Below are 17,734 nucleotides of genomic sequence, written 5' to 3' on the forward strand. Positions count from 1 at the left end.
TGGAAGTCTGGAGTGTAGAGCTGGCACAACCCAAGGATAGACAGCTGCCTCTGATTGGGAACCATACCCGGTCAACAAAGAAATAGAAAAACTAGAATGCCCACCCAAATCACACCCTGATCTACCCAAATAGAGAAATAAAAAGGCTTTAATCGACGTTGATGTCGACCTCTCTGATTCAGAAGGTTTGGGTTAAACGTGGAAGAAACATTTCAGTTGAAGACATTCGGTTGGACAACTGACCTTTCCCTTTCCCCTTTCCCTTCCCTCTTTCAAACCTGATAGATTGGTGGTTGGGACTACTAGCTCCCGGTAACCTAGAGGGCAACCTGTGGATCCATCTCCTCTATACCATGTTTCTCTCTCTTTCTATCTCTCATCATGTATGGCTGGCCCTCGCTTCATACTCGTCGCCAAACCCACTGGCTCCGTGTCATCTACAAGACCCTGCTAGGTAAAGTCCCCCCTTAACTCAGCTCGCTGGTCACCATAGCATCTCCCACCTGTAGCACATGCTCCAGCAGGTATATCTCTCTAGTCACCCCCAAAACCAATTATTTCTTTGGCCGCCTCTCCTTCCAGTTCTCTGCTGCCAATGACTGGAACGAACTACAAAAATCTTTGAAACTGGAAACACTTATCTCCCTCACTAGCTTTAAGCACCAACTGTCAGAGCAGCTCACAGATTACTGCACCGGTACATAGCCCACCTAAAATTTAGCCCAAACAACTACCTCTTTCCCAACTGTATTTTATTTATTTATTTATTTTGCTCCTTTGCACCCCATTATTTTTATTTCTACCTTGCACATTCTTCCATTGCAAAACTACCATTCCAGTGTTTTACTTGCTATATTGTATTTACTTTGCCACCATGGCCTTTTTTGCCTTTACCTCCCTTCTCACCTCATTTGCTCACATTGTATATAGACTTGTTTATACTGTATTATTGACTGTATGTTTGTTTTACTCCATGTGTAACTCTGTGTCGTTGTATCTGTTGAACTGCTTTGCTTTATATTGGCCAGGTCGCAATTGTAAATGAGAACTAGTTCTCAACTTGCCTACCTGGTTAAATAAAGGTGAAATAAAAAAATCAATAAATGTATTTCCGATACTCTCTCTCGCTCTCTCTTTCTTTCACTCTCTCGTCAAATATATTTCCTGATACTCTCTCTCTCTCTGTCTCTGTCTCTCTCTCTCTCTGTCTCTCTCCCCCTTTCTCTCTCTCTCTCTCTCTCTCCACCCCCCCCCCTCTCTCTCTCTCTCTCTCTCTCTCTCTCTCTCTCTCTCTCTTTCTTTCTTTCTTTCTTTTACTCTCGCTCCCTTTTTCACTCTCTCTTTCTCTCACTCTCGCTTGCTCTCTCTGTCTTCAAATGTATTTCCTGATATTCTCTCTCTCTTGTCAAATGTATTTTATGACATTATCTTACAGTAATCTTTCCTTTGTTCACTAATATAGATTACTAGGACCAGACCCTGCTCTGTAGACCAGCTGAACCCTACAGTCCAGAATGTTCCAGACCCTGTTCTGTAGACAAGCTGAACCCTACAACCCAACACATTGTTCCAGACCCTGCTCTGTAAACCATCTGAACCCTACAGTCCAGAATGTTCCAGATATACTCAGATGTACATCATACAAGGTGATGGATACTCAGTATTTTAAATAAATATTTGTATTTGTTTACAGTGAGCTCCAAAAGTATTGGGACAGTAACAAATGTTTAGTAGTTTTGGCTCTGTACTCCAACATTTTCATTGCATGTTAGGAATATGGGACCAAATACTTAGCGTTTGACTATTTTAGTACATATTGAAGTGAATTTGTCCCAATACTTTTGGTCCACTAAAATGGAGGACTATGTTCAAAAAGTGCTGTCATTTTTAAACGATTAACCCGATATGGATGAAAATACTGACTGTCTGGACTTTAACCTCATACTCATTATATTATTAAAGATCTAAAGTGCTGGAGTACAGAGCCTGAAGAACACACAGAGTGTCTCTGTCCCGATACTGTTGGAGCTCACTGGAAATAAAACATAGAGCTACATAGAGTTAACTGGAAATAAAACATAGAGCTACATAGAGCTCACTGGATATAAAACATAGAACTACATAGAGCTCACTGGATATAAACCATAGAGCTACATAGAGCTCACTGGAAATAAAACATAGAGCTACATAGAGCTCACTGGAAATAAAACATAGAGCTACATAGAACTCTCTGGAAAATAAACAGAGTTACATAGAGCTCTCTGGAAAATAAACAGAGTTACATAGAGCTCTCTGGATATAAACCATAGAGCTACATAGAGCTCACTGGATATAAACCATAGAGCTACATAGAGCTCACTGGATATAAACCATAGAGCTACATAGAGCTCACTGGATATAAAACATAGAGCTACATAGAGCTCACTGGATATAAACCATAGAGCTACATAGAGCTCACTGGATATAAAACATAGAACTACATAGAGCTCACTGGATATAAAACATAGAGCTACATAGAGCTCACTGGATATAAAACATAGAGCTACATAGAGCTCACTGGATATAAAACATAGAGCTGCATAGAGCTCACTGGATATAAAACATAGAGCTACATAGAGCTCACTGGATATAAACCATAGAGCTACATAGAGCTCACTGGATATAAAACATAGAACTACGTAGAGCTCACTGGATATAAAACATAGAGCTACATAGAGCTCAATGGAAATAAAACATAGAGCTACATAGAACTCACTGGAAATGAAACATAGAGCTACATAGAACTCTCTGGAAAATAAACAGAGTTACATAGAGCTCTCTGGATATAAACCCTAGAGCTACATAGAGCTCACTGGATATAAACCATAGAGCTACATAGAGCTCACTGGATATAAACCATAGAGCTGCATAGAGCTCACTGGATATAAAACATAGAGCTGCATAGAGCTCACTGGATTATTGTGATGTGTTCAATATTTGTATATTATAACATGCTTTTTGTTTACTACTATTTACTACTGTTGTTTTATTACTGGTTGATGTCATTTCATTTTCAAGGTTAACTCTTCGTTGTTAAAAAATCATATTTTAATTATTTTGTCTTCGATTTTATACTTGGTGGTCAAGTCTTCAATAAAATATTTTATATAATATATGATGATGGATACAGGATTGTTTTATGTTGTTGTTTTTTAAAATTTTACATAAATACTTTTATTTTAATATTATGATACCATACTATTATTGTTTTCACATTGACTTAGTGTATCACTCATTAATGATGTTTTTTTCATTTTAAAGGTCGACATTTTAGTTATTCTTGTTTTGTTATTTGGTATTTCATTAGGATCCCTATTTGCTGTTGCAAAAGTAGTAGCTACATAAAGGCACCACATGGTCTTCATGTAAAGTGGCAATCTGTGATCTGGAATTCCATTTTAGGATTTAAAATAATGTACCCATTGATTCTTGAAGATTATAACTTAATTTGAGAGTGGTTACATTTCTCTAGCCCCATCCTAAAGATTTTCCCAAAACAGTGGTGGGGTTTACACTTTGTTATTGGTTGAACTGCAGATTGCCCTTTAACTATTTGACTATGGTACACTCATCCTTTACACTGTACAAAAAAAATCAATAAAATTATGAAAATAACACTAATTTGTTTAGTTTTTTGTTTAATACTTATTTCAAGAAACAGAGGAAAGAATAGAAAGGATTTTGATAAGGATGTTAGACCTGATCTCAGATCATCAGTATATCAGTAGGAACGCTGTCTACTGTTGTATACAGGATGTTAGACCTGATCTCAGATTATCAGTAAGTCAAAAGGAGCATTGTCTACTGTTGTATACAGGGTGTTAGACCTGACCTCAGATCATCTGTAAGTCAGTAGGACTACTGTCTACTGTTGTTGTTAGACGCACCGATTGGTTGGTGGCTGGCCCAGGTTCTATTTTAGAGTGGCTGGCCCGGGTTCTATTTTAGAGTGGCTGGCCCGGGTTCTATTTTAGAGTGGCTGGCCCAGGTTCTATTTTAGAGTGGCTGGCCCAGGTTCTATTTTAGAGTGGCTGGTCCAGATTCTATTTTAGAGTGGATGGCCCAGGTCCTATTTTAGAGTGGCTGGCCCAGGTTCTATTTTAGAGTGGCTGGCCCAGGTTCTATTTTAGAGTGGCTGGTCCAGGTTATATTTTAGAGTGGCTGGCCCAGGTTATATTTTAGAGTGGCTGGTCCAGGTTATATTTTAGAGTGGCTGGTCCAGGTTATATTTTAGAGTGGCTGGTCCAGGTTATATTTTAGAGTGGCTGGTCCAGGTTATATTTTAGAGTGGCTGGCCCAGGTTCTATTTTAGAGTGGCTGGTCCAGGTTATATTTTAGAGTGGATGGTCCAGGTTATATTTTAGAGTGGATGGCCCAGTGCTCCAGTTCTCTTTAGTTTGAGCTCTCTATGTTATTTCTAGCAAAACAACCTTTACCTGATCTTCCCTGTTTTCTTTTTGCTACATTTATTGGTTTGCTTCCTGTGTTTAAGTTTGGTGTGGGTTTTTATTTTGTTTGCCTCTTCTTGGGCAAATTTAGTGGGGGCTCATGGTGGGTGTCGTTTAGGTACCATGGTGGGTGTTGTTTAGGTACCATGGTGGGTGTCGTTTAGGTACCATGGTGGGTGTCGTTTAGGTACCATGGTGGGTGTCGTTTAGGTACCATGGTGGGTGTCGTTTAGGTACCATGGTGGGTGTCGTTTAGGTACCATGGTGGGTGTCGTTTAGGTACCATGGTGGGTGTCATTTAGGTACCAGTTGTTGTTGCTCGTCAATTTCAGTGGACACCGCCATTGATGTCTTTCAGAAACACTCCTAAACCCCGACCCGTGCCGTTTTATGGTTTGTCAGTGTCTTTGTTAGTTCCCTTTCTGTTTGAGTGACATTATTTGGTTTTCTCACTGAGGAACTTAACAATCAATTAGTTTAATATAGACTTTCTACCACTACGAATAATCACATTTTGCATATCCTCCAAATAAGTATCACACAATGACATTATTTCTAAATCAAATAACTAATACATTTGCTGTTTAAAAACATAAGTTAATCATTCAAATGAAATAACATAAGTGTTTGTTGAACTCCAAATACACTGTTACAAACAAACTAAAAGTTCAACTTCAATATTAAATAACATCTATAGCAAATATAAAAAGTTATAAAATATAATTGTAACTATGGAAACAGTAACAGTGTAAATGAAGCTCAGTTGGTAGCATAGCCGCAGGTAGTAGAGGTGCTGAGGTTGTTGTCACCCCTTTACAAATCAAACTTAAACATAATTAACAAAAAAAAGGTAGTTGTATAAATAATGACAGTGTTTTGCAGGATTCAACAGCTGGACGTGGAATTGTGTTATTGACTTTACGTTTGTTTGTGTAACTCTGTCGCACTGCTTTGCTTTATCTTGGCCAGGTCACAGTTGTAAATGAGAACTTGGTCTGAACTGGCCGACCTGGTTAAATAAAGTTTAAATAAAATAAATCAATTAAAAAGGAGTGTCTTTCAGTGTCTCCTAAATTGTTTCATTTCGGTGTTTGTCAGTGTCTTTGTTAATTCACCCTTCTATTTGAGTGACATTATTTGGTTTTCTAGTTGGGGAACATAACAATCGATTAGTTAAATATAGACTTTCCACCACTACAAATAATAAAAGGTAACATATCCTCCAAATAAGTATCACACAATTACATTATTGATTATTGTATAATTTAGAACAGTATCTTGCAGGATTCAACAGTTGACTTGTAAGAGTTGTTGCCCTGTTCCTTCCTCTGAGGTCATCATTCTAATGGAATCTAGAAAGAACAAAACCCTGTCCTCAAATTGTTCATCAAAAGGTACAAAGACTCAAAACATCCACATCAATTTAAATATTAAATTCACTTAAACATTTACACCAAAAAGGTCCAACATTCTGGGCAAAGACACAAAACATCCGCATCAATTATTATTTATTTTTTTAAATCAAATAACATGGAAAACAACCACTTTCTGTGCAGTATTAACTGACCATCCTTACAAACAACTTACTGTAAATGTACATTAGTGTATTGTACAGAGGCTGGTCATCTAGGCTTACAAACAACTTACTGTAAATGTACATTAGTGTATTGTACAGAGGCTGGTCATCTAGGCTTACAAACAACTTACTGTAAATGTACATTAGTGTAGTGTACAGAGGCTGGTCATCTAGGCTTACAAACAACTTACTGTAAATGTACATTAGTGTAGTGTACAGAGGCTGGTCATCTAGGCTTACAAACAACTTACTGTAAATGTACATTAGTGTGTTGTACAGAGGCTGGTCATCTAGGTTTGTACCTGTAGACTTTCCATCAGCATAAAGAACAACACAATCCAGTAATTGAGTACATTGAGACATCAAGTGGTTTGTGGTGATGTGCTGATGTGGCTCAGTTGGTGGGGCATGGTGTTTTCAACGCTGGGGTTTGCGTGTTTGATTCCCACGTGGGACCAGTAGCCAAAATGTATTAAATGTTTACACTCACGACTGTAAGTTGCTCTGATTAAGAGTGTCTACTATAAAGGAATGATTAAGAGTGTCTACTATAAAGGAATGAACAGACCATTTTCACTTAGAAATCAGTTTTGACCCGTCACCATAACATTGCAGCACCCACCCTCAGCCCAAACTACTTCCTGTGGCTACGGTTGGTAGAGCAGGGCTCTGGCAATGCCAGAGCTGTGGGTTTGATTCCTGGGACCACCCCTACGTAAAGTCTATACATGAATATAAGTCACTTCAGATAAAAGTGTCTGCTAAAAGTTAATTATTGTTATTATTATTATCTTTCACTTGTTACATAGTCTTTTATTTGATTATTACTGTTTTAAAGAAACATTCAGGATGGAAACAGTAACAGCATGATATTGATATTATCATCAGGTAATATAATAAATAAATATGGAAACATTAAAAGTGTGTTACAATATTCAAACAAAATATGATAATAAAAAACATAATATTATTGAAAATATCCTTTATCCATCACCTTATATAATGTAAATGTGAGAATGTCTGGAACATTCTGGACTGCAGAGTTCAGCTGGTTCAGAGAGCAGGGTCTGGAACAATGTGCTGGGCTATAGGGTTCAGCTGGTCTACAGAGAACAGGGTCTGGTTCTAATAATCTGGATTAGAGAATAAAGGAAATATAATATTGTAAAAGAATATCAGGAAATACATTTGAAAAGATAGAGAAGTGTAATGAATGTAATGTTTACTGTTGTGTGAGAGAGCGAGAGAGAGAGAGAGAGAGGGAGAGAGAGAGAGAGAGAGAGAGAGAGAGAGAGAGAGAGAGAGAGAGAGAGAGAGAGAGAGAGAGAGAGGGAGAGAGAGAGAGAGAGAGAGAGAGAGAGAGAGAGAGAGGGAGAGAGAGAGAGAGAGGTAGAGGTTTAACACCAAAAGAAAGAGATCAAATCTCACCAGTACTGTTGCTGCAGATGAAGTTGAATCTCTCAGTCTCAGACTTGCCGACCCACTGTCCCCCATCTCTCTGTATGGCCCCCGTGTTCCCACACTGCTCCTTAATGGTGTTGTAGCCCTCCCTGCCAGCCCAGTTGTGGTAGCAGTTCACAAAGTGGAACTGATGAGGGAGGGATGAGGGGAGGATGGACAGGCCTGTGGAGAACAAACCAACACTATGAGAGGAGGATGGACAGCCCTGTGGAGAACAAACCAACATTATGAGAGGAGGCTGGACAGCCCTGTGGAGAACAAACCAACATTATTAGGGGAGGATGGACAGCCCTGTGGAGAACAAACCAACACTATGACAGTTTTTTTTAAACACACACACACACACACACACACACACACACACAAACACTCTTAGAGATTAACACGTACCTGAGAAAACAAGGAGGAGGATCAAGGTTTGGTCCATCCCTGGAGATTGGATTGAAAACAAATGTTAACTAGAACTTCTACCAACAACACGGAGACATGATACAGATGGTAACAGGAACTTCTACCAACAACATGGAGACATAATACAGATGGTACCTAGAACTTCTACCAATAACATGGAGACATGATACAGATGGTACATACAACTTCGACTAACAACATGGTGACATAATACAGATGGTAACTAGAACTTCTACCAATAACATGGAGACATGATACAGATGGTAACTACAACTTCTACCAACAACATGGTGACATGCTACAGATGGTCCTACAACTTCTACCAACAACATGGTGACATGATACAGATGGTATCTAGAACTTCTACCAACAACATGGTGACATGATACAGATGGTAACAGGAACTTCTACCAACAACATGGAGACATGATACAGATGGTTACAACAACTTCTACCAACAACATGGTGACATGCTACAGATGGTACTAGAACTTCTACCAACAACATGGTGACATGATACAGATGGTAACTATAACTTTTACCAACAACATGGTGACATGATACAGATGGTAACTAGAACTTCTACCAACAACATGGAGACATGATACAGATGGTACCTAGATCTTCTACCAACAACATGGTGACATGATGCAGATGGTAAATACAACTTCTACCAACAACATGGAGACATGATACAGATGGTACCTAGATCTTCTACCAACAACATGGTGACATGATGCAGATGGTAAATACAACTTCTACCAATGACATGGAGACATGATACAGATGGTACTAGAACTTCTACCAACAACATGGAGACATGATACAGATGGTAACTAGAACTTCTACCAACAACATGGTGACATGATACAGATGGTAACTAGAATTTCTACCAACAACATGGAGACATGATACAGATGGTAACTACAACTTCTACCAACAACATGGTGACATGATACAGATGGTAACTAGAACTTCTACCAACAACATGGTGACATGATACAGATGTTAACTAGAAATTCTACCAACAACATGGAGACATGATACAGATGGTAACAGGAACCTCTACCAACAACATGGAGACATAATACAGATGGTGGTAATATATCTTCTACCAATAACATGGAGCCATGATACAGATGGTAACTACAACTTCTACCGACAACATGGTGACATGATACAGATGGTCCTAGAACTTCTACCAACAACATGGTGACATGATACAGATGGTATGTAGAACTTCTACCAACAACACTGTGACATGCTACAGATGGTAACTAGAACTTCTACCAACAACATGGTGACATGATACATATGGTAACAGGAACTTCTACCAACAACATGGAGACATGATACAGATGGTAACAGGAACTTCTACCAACAACATGGAGACATAATACAGATGGTAACTAGAACTTCTACCAATAACATGGAGACATGATACAGATGGTAACTACAACTTCTACCAACAACATGGTGACATGCTACAGATGGTCCTACAATGCCTACCGACAACATGGTGACATGATACAGATGGTCCTAGAACTTCTACCAACAACATGGTGACATGATACAGATGGTATGTAGAACTTCTACCAACAACACGGTGACATGCTACAGATGGTAACTAGAACTTCTACCAACAGCATGGTGACATGCTACAGATGGTAACAGGAACTTCTACCAACAACATGGAGACATGATACAGATGTTAACTAGAACTTCTACCAACAACATGGAGACATGATACATATGTTAACTAGAACTTCTATCAACAACATGGAGACATGATACAGATGTTAACTAGAACTTCTACCAACAACATGGTGACATGATACAGATGTTAACTAGAACTTCTACCAACAACATGGTGACATGATACAGATGGTAACTAGAACTTCTACCAACAACATGGTGACATGATACAGATGTTAACTAGAACTTCTACCAAAAACATGGAGACATGATACAGATGGTAACAGGAACATCTACCAACAACATGGAGACATAATACAGATGGTAAATAGAACTTCTACCAATAACATGGAGACATGATACAGATGGTAACTACAACTTCTACCAACAACATGGTGACATGCTACAGATGGTCCTACAACTTCTACCGACAACATGGTGACATGATACAGATTGTCCTAGAACTTCTACCAACAACATGGTGACATGATACAGATGGTATGTAGAACTTCTACTAACAACACGGTGACATGCTACAGATGGTACTAGAACTTCTACCAACAGCATGGTGACATGATACAGATGGTAACAGGAACTTCTACCAACAACATGGAGACATGATACAGATGGCAACTACAACTTCTACCAACAACATGGAGACATGATACAGATGTTAACTAGAACTTCTACCAACAACATGGATACATGATACAGATGGTACCTAGAACTTCTACCAACAAAATGGAGACATGATACAGATGGTGCCAGGAACAACTACCAACAACATGGAGACATGATACAGATGGTAACTAGAACTTCTACCAACAACATGGAAACATGATACAGATGGTAACTAGAACTTCTACCAACAGCATGGAGACATGATACAGGTGGTAAATACAACTTCTACCATTGACATGGAGACATGATACAGATGGTGCTAGAACTTCAACCAACAACATGGTGACATGCTACATATGATAACTAGAACTTCTACCAACAACATGGTGACATGATACAGATGGTAACAGGAACTTCTACCAACAACATGGTGACATGATACAGATGGTAACTAGAACTTCTACCAACAACATGGAGACATGATACAGATGGTAACTACAACTTCTACCAACAACATGGTGACATGATACAGATGGTAACTAGAACTTCTACCAACAACATGGTGACATGATACAGATGTTAACTAAAACTTCTACCAACAACATGGATACATGATACAGATGGTAACAGGAACCTCTACCAACAACATGGAGACATAATACAGATGGTAACAGGAACTTCTACCAACAATATGGAGACATGATACAGATGGTAACTAGAACCTCTACCAACAACATGGTGACATGCTACATATGATAACTAGAACTTCTACCAACAACATGGTGACATGATACAGATGGTAACAGGAACTTCTACCAACAACATGGAGACATGATACAGATGGTAACTACAACTTCTACCAATAACATGGTGACATGATACAGCTGGTAACTAGAACTTCTACCAACAACATGGAGACATGATACAGATGGTAACTACAACTTCTACCAACAACATGGTGACATGATACAGATGGTAACTAGAACTTCTACCAACAACATGGTGACATGATACAGATGTTAACTAGAACTTCTACCAACAACATGGAGACATGATACAGATGGTTCCAGGAACCTCTACCAACAACATGGAGACATAATACAGATGGTAAATAGAACTTCTACCAATAACATGGAGACATGATACAGATGGTAACTACAACTTCTACCAACAACATGGTGACATGCTACAGATGGTCCTACAACTTCTACCGACAACATGGTGACATGATACAGATGGTCCTAGAACTTCTACCAACAACATGGTGACATGATACAGATGGTAGGTATAACTTCTACCAACAACACGGTGACATGCTACAGATGGTAACTAGAACTTCTACCAACAGCATGGTGACATGATACAGATGGTAACAGGAACTTCTACCAACAACATGGAGACATGATACAGATGGCAACTACAACTTCTACCAACAACATGGTGAAATGCTACAGATGGTAACAGGAACTTCTACCAACAACATGGAGACATGATACAAATGTTAACTAGAACTTCTACCAACAACATGGAGACATGATACATATGTTACCTAGAACTTCTATCAACAACATGGAGACATGATACAGATGTTAACTAGAACTTCTACCAACAACATGGTGACATGATACAGATGTTAACTAGAACTTCTACCAACAAGATGGAGACATGATACAGATGGTAACGGGAACTTCTACCAACAACATAGAGTAATGATACAGATGGTACCTAGAACTTCTACCAACAACATGGAGACATGATACAGATGGTAACTAGAACTTCTACCAACAACATGGTGAAATGATACAGATGGTACATAGAACTTCTACCAACATCATGGAGACATGATACAGATGGTACCTAGAACTTCTACCAACAACATGGTGACATGATACAGATGTTAACTAGAACTTCTACCAACAACATGGTGACATGATACAGATGGTAACTAGACCTTCTACCAACAACATGGTGAAATGATACAGATGGTACATAGAACTTCTACTAACAACATGGAGACATGATACAGATGGTACCTAGAACTTCTAACAACAACATGGTGACATGATACAGATGGTACCTACAACTTCTACCAACAACATGGAGACATGATACAGATGGTAAATAGAACTTATGCAAACAACATGGTGACATGATACAGATGGTAACTTGAACTTCTACCAACAACATGGAGACATGATACAGATGGTATCTAGAACTTCTACCAACAACATGGTGACATGATACAGATGTTAACTAGAACTTCTACCAACAACATGGAGACATGATACAGATGGTACCAGGAACTTCTACCAACAAAATGGAGACATGATACAGATGTTAACGGGAACTTCTACCAACAACATGGAGTCATGATACAGATGGTAACTAGAACTTCTACCAACAACATGGAGACATGATACAGATGGTACCTAGATCTTCTACCAACAACATGGAGACATGATACAGATGGTACTAGAACTTCTACCAACAACATGGTGACATGCTACAGATGGTACTAGAACTTCTACTAACAACATGTTGACATGATACAGATGGTACCTAGAACTTCTACCGACAACATGGTGACATGATACAGATGGTAACAGGAACTTCTACCAACAACATGGAGACATGATACAGATGGTACCTAGAACCTCTACCAACAACATGGTGACATGATACAGATGGTAACTACAACTTCTACCAACAACATGGAGACATGATACAGATGGTACCTACAACTTCTACCAACAACATGGATACATGATACAGATGGTACCTAGAACTTCTACCAACAAAATGGAGACATGATACAGATGGTGCCAGGAACAACTACCAACAACATGGAGACATGATACAGATGGTAACTAGAACTTCTACCAACATCATGGAGACATGATACAGATGGTAACTAGAACTTCTACCAACAACATGGAGACATGATACAGATGGTACCTAGAACTTCTAACAACAACATGGTGACATGATACAGATGGTACCTAGAACTTCTACCAACAACATGGTGACATGATACAGATGGTACCTACAACTTCTACCAACAACATGGAGACATGATACAGATGGTACCTGGAACTTCTACCAACAAAATGGAGACATGATACAGATGGTACCTAGAACTTCTAACAACAACATGGTGAAATGATACAGATGGTACATAGAACTTCTACCAACATCATGGAGACATGATACAGATGGTACCTAGAACTTCTACCAACAACATGGTGACATGATACAGATGGTACCTACAACTTCTACCAACAACATGGAGACATGATACAGATGGTACCTAGAACTTCTACCAACAAAATGGAGACATGATACAGATGGTACCTAGAACTTCTAACAACAACATGGTGACATGATACAGATGGTACCTAGAACTTCTACCAACAACATGGAGACATGATACAGATGGTAACTAGATATTCTACCAACAACATGGTGACATGATACAGATGGTATGTAGAACTTCTACCAACAACATGGAGACATGATACAGATGGTAACTAGATCTTCTACCAACAACATGGAGACATGATACAGATGGTAAATAGAACTTATACAAACAACATGGTGACATGATACAGATGGTAACTTGAACTTCTACCAACAACATGGAGACATGATACAGATGGTATCTAGAACTTCTACCAACAACATGGTGACATGATACAGATGTTAACTAGAACTTCTACCAACAACATGGAGACATGATACAGATGGTACCAGGAACTTCTACCAACAAAATGGAGACATGATACAGATGTTAACGGGAACTTCTACCAACAACATGGAGTCATGATACAGATGGTAACTAGAACTTCTACCAACAACATGGATACATGATACAGATGGTACCTAGATCTTCTACCAACAACATGGAGACATGATACAGATGGTACTAGAACTTCTACCAACAACATGGTGACATGCTACAGATGGTACCTAGAACTTCTACTAACAACATGTTGACATGATACAGATGGTACGTAGAACTTCTACCGACAACATGGTGACATGATACAGATGGTAACTAGAACTTCTACCAACAACATGGTGACATGATACAGATGGTAACAGGAACTTCTACCAACAACATGGAGACATGATACAGATGGTACCTAGAACCTCTACCAACAACATGGTGACATGATACAGATGGTACCTACAACTTCTACCGACAACATGGTGACATGATACAGATGGTACCTACAACTTCTACTAACAACATGGAGACATGATACAGATGGTACCTACAACTTCTACCAACAACATGGATACATGATACAGATGGTACCTAGAACTTCTACCAACAAAATGGAGACATGATACAGATGGTGCCAGGAACAACTACCAACAACATGGAGACATGATACAGATGGTACCTAGAACTTCTACCAACAACATGGAGACATGATACAGACGGTAACTAGAACTTCTACCAACAACATGGAGACATGATACAGATGGTAACTAGAACTTCTACCAACAACATGGAGACATGATACAGATGGTGCCTAGAACTTCTACCAACAACATGGAGACATGATACAGATGGTAAATAGAACTTATACAAACAACATGGTGACATGATACAGATGGTAACTTGAACTTCTACCAACAACATGGAGACATGATACAGATGGTATCTAGAACTTCTACCAACAACATGGTGACATGATACAGATGTTAACTAGAACTTCTACCAACAACATGGAGACATGATACAGATGGTACCAGGAACTTCTACCAACAAAATGGAGACATGATACAGATGTTAACGGGAACTTCTACCAACAACATGGAGTCATGATACAGATGGTAACTAGAACTTCTACCAACAACATGGATACATGATACAGATGGTACCTAGATCTTCTACCAACAACATGGAGACATGATACAGATGGTACTAGAACTTCTACCAACAACATGGTGACATGCTACAGATGGTACCTAGAACTTCTACTAACAACATGTTGACATGATACAGATGGTACGTAGAACTTCTACCGACAACATGGTGACATGATACAGGTGGTAACTAGAACTTCTACCAACAACATGGTGACATGATACAGATGGTAACAGGAACTTCTACCAACAACATGGAGACATGATACAGATGGTACCTAGAACCTCTACCAACAACATGGTGACATGATACAGATGGTACCTACAACTTCTACCGACAACATGGTGACATGATACAGATGGTACCTACAACTTCTACTAACAACATGGAGACATGATACAGATGGTACCTACAACTTCTACCAACAACATGGAGACATGATACAGATGGTACCTAGAACTTCTACCAACAACATGGAGACATGATACAGATGGTAACTAGATCTTCTACCAACAACATGGAGACATGATACAGATGGTAAATAGAACTTATACAAACAACATGGTGACATGATACAGATGGTAACTAGAACTTCTACCAACAACATGGAGACATGATACAGATGGTATCTAGAACTTCTACCAACAACATGGTGACATGATACAGATGTTAACTAGAACTTCTACCAACAACATGGAGACATGATACAGATGGTACCAGGAACTTCTACCAACAAAATGGAGACATGATACAGATGGTAACGGGAACCTCTACCAACAACATGGAGTCATGATACAGATGGTAACTAGAACTTCTACCAACAACATGGAGACATGATACAGATGGTACCTAGATCTTCTACCAACAACATGGAGACATGATACAGATGGTACTAGAACTTCTACCAACAACATGGTGACATGCTACAGATGGTACCTAGAACTTCTACTAACAACATGTTGACATGATACAGATGGTACCTAGAACTTCTACCAACAACATGGTGACATGATACAGATGGTCACTAGATCTTCTACCAACAACATGGAGACATGATACAGATGGTAAATAGAACTTATACAAACAACATGGTGACATGATACAGATGGTAACTAGAACTTCTACCAACAACATGGAGACATGATACAGATGGTATCTAGAACTTCTACCAACAACATGGTGACATGATACAGATGTTAACTAGAACTTCTACCAACAACATGGAGACATGATACAGATGGTACCTAGAACTTCTACCAACAAAATGGAGACATGATACAGATGGTAACGGGAACCTCTACCAACAACATGGAGTCATGATACAGATGGTAACTAGAACTTCTACCAACAACATGGAGACATTATACAGATGGTACCTAGATCTTCTACCAACAACATGGAGACATGATACAGATGGTACTAGAACTTCTACCAACAACATGGTGACATGCTACAGATGGTACCTAGAACTTCTACTAACAACATGTTGACATGATACAGATGGTACCTAGCACTTCTACCAACAACATGGTGACATGATACAGATGGTAACTAGAACTTCTACCAACAACATGGAGACATGATACAGGTGGTAACTAGAACTTCTACCAACAACATGGAGACATGATACAGATGGTACCTAGAACTTCTAACAACAACATGGTGACATGATACAGATGGTACCTAGAACTTCTACCAACAACATGGAGACATGATACAGATGGTAACTAGATCTTCTACCAACAACATGGAGACATGATACAGATGGTAAATAGAACTTATACAAACAACATGGTGACATGATACAGATGGTAACTAGAACTTCTACCAACAACATGGAGACATGATACAGATGGTATCTAGAACTTCTACCAACAACATGGTGACATGATACAGATGTTAACTAGAACTTCTACCAACAACATGGAGACATGATACAGATGGTACCAGGAACTTCTACCAACAAAATGGAGACATGATACAGATGGTAACGGGAACCTCTACCAACAACATGGAGTCATGATACAGATGGTAACTAGAACTTCTACCAACAACATGGAGACATGATACAGATGGTACCTACAACTTCTACTAACAACATGGAGACATGATACAGATGGTACCTACAACTTCTACCAACAACATGGATACATGATACAGATGGTACCTAGAACTTCTACCAACAAAATGGAGACATGATACAGATGGTGCCAGGAACAACTACCAACAACATGGAGACATGATACAGATGGTACCTAGAACTTCTACCAACAACATGGAGACATGATACAGATGGTAACTACAACTTCTACCAACAACATGGAGACATGATACAGATGGTAACTAGAACTTCTACCAACAACATGGAGACATGATACAGATGGTACCTACAACTTCTACCGACAACATGGTGACATGATACAGATGGTACCTACAACTTCTACTAACAACATGGAGACATGATACAGATGGTACCTACAACTTCTACCAACAACATGGAGACATGATACAGATGGTACCTAGAACTTCTACCAACAACATGGAGACATGATACAGATGGTAACTAGATCTTCTACCAACAACATGGAGACATGATACAGATGGTAA

The sequence above is a fragment of the Oncorhynchus kisutch genome, linkage group LG29, assembly GCF_002021735.2.
Source record: "Oncorhynchus kisutch isolate 150728-3 linkage group LG29, Okis_V2, whole genome shotgun sequence".
Lineage (NCBI taxonomy): Eukaryota > Metazoa > Chordata > Actinopteri > Salmoniformes > Salmonidae > Oncorhynchus > Oncorhynchus kisutch.